Raw genomic sequence first — 4181 nt, forward strand, 5'->3', positions numbered from 1 at the left:
TAAAAATTTATGAAAGGGAAAGAAAGTAATTATTTTAAGCAGAGTAATCTAAGTTTAAGTGCCTCTATTTTTCAAGAAAGTTTGGCTGAAAAGTCGCTCTTTATACATAGGGGAACTGTTCTTCCACATACCATGCTGGTATTTTGTCTCATGAAAATGTGTGATAAAACATCTTGATTGTAACAGGCTGAATACTGGCCCTCAAAGCTGGCCACACCTTAATCCCTGGAATTTGTTAATATGTTGTTTCACATGTCAAAAGAAATTTATTTCACAAGTTTATTAAATTTACGGTCCTAAAATATAGAGATTATCCCAGATCATCATTGTGGATCCGGTATAATCACAAGACTCAAAGTTGGTATAAGAAGAGGGGGGGCAGAGGAAAAGATAGGAGAAAGGAAAGAGGAAGAGAAGGAGGATGGGTTAGGGATGGAGGATGGGGGAAGGAGAGAGAGAGGAGGAAGAGGAGGAAAGGGAGGAGGAGGAGGAAGGGGGAGGGGGATTTGAGTACATGAAGCTGCTGGCTTTGAAGATAGAGACAGCAAAGAACACTTGACGCTTCTAGAAGCTGACAAAATCAAGGGAATGGGTTCTCCCCTGAATTTTCCAGAAGGAATCTAGTCCTAGTGATCCATTATGATATTCCAATCTTGAGTACAGTACAAAAACAAATTTGTGTTGTTTCAAGTTCCTCCCTTACGTTCATTTGACACAGTAACAAGAAGCTAATATATAGGTTGAATGTGATAAAGTCAAACTTGCAAACAAAATCAAATTTTAAAGACAGAAAAGAAACAAAAGAAACTGAGTTTCCTCTGCCTACAACTGCTACTTGACTTGGGGAGGAAGGGGGACCGACAAAAGGAGCTGACTAGAAGTGACACAAAATATACAGATCCCCAGGAAAAGAGAAATGATTGACAATTGTTCTTGGATTATGAAATGTTACACATAACATTTGAAGGCACCGTGAGCTGTAGATATAAAAGAATGTTTACCAGAAGATTCCCTGAGACCTGAAGATTGTCTGCTTCTCATTAGTCTGGGGTCCACCTCACCTGCACACAGGATCCCTGTCTTACCTGACAGTTGCACACACATGCTCCCCAGCATGTGCTCAAAAATGAAAAGAATGACGATGCTTTGTCTCTGCAACAAACAAATCTAACCACTGTTCTGACAGAGGTCTGGCACGAAGCAGGGCCAGGCAGTGTCTCCAGGAACTAGAGAGGGATTGTAGGGATCAGCAATAAGTTTCCTCACTACCGAAGGAGTGTTTCTTTTCTTTTCTTTTTTTTTTTTTATTTATTTATCATTTTTATTTAATGTGTATGAGTGTATTGCCTTGCATGTATGTGAGTGCACTGTGTCATGTAATGCATGCATCGGATTCCCTTGGAACTGAAGTTAAGGACGCTTCATAGCCACCATGTGGGCGCTGGGAATTGAACCCAAGTCCTCTGCAAGAGCAGTCGGTGCTCTTAACTGGTGAGCCATCTCTCCAGCCCCAAGGAGGAGCATTTCATTTTAATGCTAGCCCCATCAGGCCTCTCTGGCTTCTTGGTCCCTACCTTCCCTATTTGGTCTAATGGGTCATTTGTAATTCTGAAGCTGGTGGCCTGGGAATCTTTGTGCATCTGCTCTGGGTGCAGTCTGTTCCACTGACTGCTGGTCTTTGAAATCTTGGCTTCCTCCGTGTCACCACCTATAGCTCTGTCTTCAGACTGGAGTGGAGCAGTTTGTTTCTCTAGGTGACAAGCCCCATTCTCTCCTGAAGATGCAGCACTCTCGATGCTGTGTCAGGAGCTGACCACAATAGCCGCTAATATTTGGATCTGGACTGTCCCCCCAGAGGTCCATGTGGTAAAGGCTTGGTCCATGGTGTGGTGCTATTAGAAGTGGAAACTTTTAGGAGCCTGGGCCTATTGGAAGGTTTTAGGTCAGTAGAAGCCCACCCTCTATAGAAGTTGTGGGTCTCTTTTTCTTCCTTTCCTTTCATCATTGTGGCCACAGGATAAACAGTTTACCCCATGATGCACTGCCTGACCACAGGCTCAAAATCAACAGGTCCCCATCCACAGATTGAAGCCCCAAAACTGTGAGTCAACATAAATGTTAATAAACTTGGGTATTTTGCTACACTAACAGAAAGATGACTACAGGATCCCACAGGCCAAATCTAAACCACTATCTCTTTTTGAAGTTTTAGTGGAACAACAGCCACGCTTATTTATCTCCACATTTTCTATGGCTGCTTTGCAAACTACAGCTTATAAGTAGAGTGAAGTAGTGATAGAAATTTTGTGACCTACAAAGTCTTAAATATTTATTGCATGATATTTTAAAGAAAAAAATGCTGGGTTTTAGTTCCATATTTCTTTTTTATTATTTATTATTTTTATTTTATGTGTATGCGTGTATTGCCTGCATGTAAGTGCACCCGTGTTGTGTAATGCCTGTGGCGGTCAGAAGAGGCTGTCGGATCCCCTGGGACTGGAATTACGGACTGTTGTTAGCTGCTGTGTGGGTGCTGGGATTCAAACCCAGGTCTTCTGCAAGAACAACCAGTGTTCTTAACCTCTGAGCCATCTCTCCAGCCCCAATACTAGAATAGGATTTTGATACATCCTCAAAGGAGTGTGATTCCTCTTCACAATGGAGGAAACTTTTCCTGTTGGAACTGAAAAATGAAAATTCTTCCTCCTTGTTCTCCTCACAAAGACACCTGCATTGAAACAGCTCTGCTTATCATCGTCCAAAACCATAGTTGCTTAGGATAGTATTGTTTATTCATGTAATACACATTCACATACAGATCTTTTTTAAATATTGTGCAAAGAGAAGAGATTGCCTTTCAAGAGAAAATGCACATTTTAGTTGTCTGGTTGCCCGTGAATATATACAGAGAAACATCCTTTTTTTTTCCCCAAGTCAAACTGTATCCAACTTTATTAAAAATACTTTTCATAAACAATCATAGTATTTCAGGCAGGACATGGGCAGAAAATCATTAGCAATATACAAGAATTTCAAATTCCCTTCTTATATGGACTACAAAAACCTGAAAGCTGCTATAAAATCCAATGAAGTCTTCATTTTATGCTCTAAATCTACAGATTGGGAAGTTTAGAGGAAGGGTTGACATTTTACATTAAGTATGTCGTTTAACAACTTTTCAGAAGCCGACACTGACTTTAAGGAAATGAAATAAACATGGCACAATTATCAGTCTGAAGATCCATGATCTTTTTATATTTTTTATTATTATTTTTGTTTAATGTGTTTGCGTGTATTGCCTGCATGTAGGTACGTGCACCCATGTTATGCAATGACTATGGAGGACAGACGAGGCCGTTGGATCCCCTGGAACTGGAGTTATGGACAGTTGCTAGCTGCCATGTGGGTGCTGGGATTCGAACCTAGATCTTCTGCAAGAACAATCAGCATTCTTAACCACTGAGCCATCTCTCCAGCCCCAGATCCACAATCTTTTAGAAAAGGAACCACTGTTCTGAGGAACCACCCCAGTGATGTCACTGCAAAGTCCAGATTGCCCAACATACTGGCAAAACCAATTTTAGTGGGTCAGATCCCAACAAGTTTCTGGTTTTAAGGGAGTTAAGATGTTGATTTGGGGGCTAGAGAGATGGCTTAGTGGTTAAGAGCACTGGCTGCTCTTGCAAAGGACCCTCGTTCAATTCCCAGCACCCACATAGCAGCTACCAACTGCCTATAACTCCAGTTCCAGGGGATCTGATACCCTCTTCTGACCTCTGCATGCAATACACTCATACACATAAGATAAAAAAATAAAAATAAATTTTTCTTTAAAAAAGATATTGATTTGAAGGTGGAGGGAGTGGAAGATAAAAAAAGCAATTTTGAATTTCCCCACACCACAAGGCACTGTGTGCCAATGTGGCCGTGAATTTCAGCATCAGAAAATTCCCTCCCAGGAGCCAAAAGGATGCTTTCAAAACGAGTGGGGAAAGGTGTTTCTCCCACATCAATCCAACCTGGGAGACATTTTGTTAGTGACAATGTTCCTCCCCACCAAAACAATGAAGGGTTGTGTGTGCTAACAGCAAGACAAGAAAGAAAGAAAGAAAGAAAGAAAGAAAGAAAGAAAGAAAGAAAGAAAGAAAGAAAGAAAGAAAGAAAGGAAGGAAGGAAGGAAG

The sequence above is a fragment of the Nannospalax galili genome, unplaced genomic scaffold, assembly GCF_000622305.1.
Source record: "Nannospalax galili isolate Female #2095 unplaced genomic scaffold, S.galili_v1.0 scaffold305, whole genome shotgun sequence".
In the NCBI taxonomy this organism is placed as follows: Eukaryota; Metazoa; Chordata; class Mammalia; order Rodentia; family Spalacidae; genus Nannospalax; species Nannospalax galili.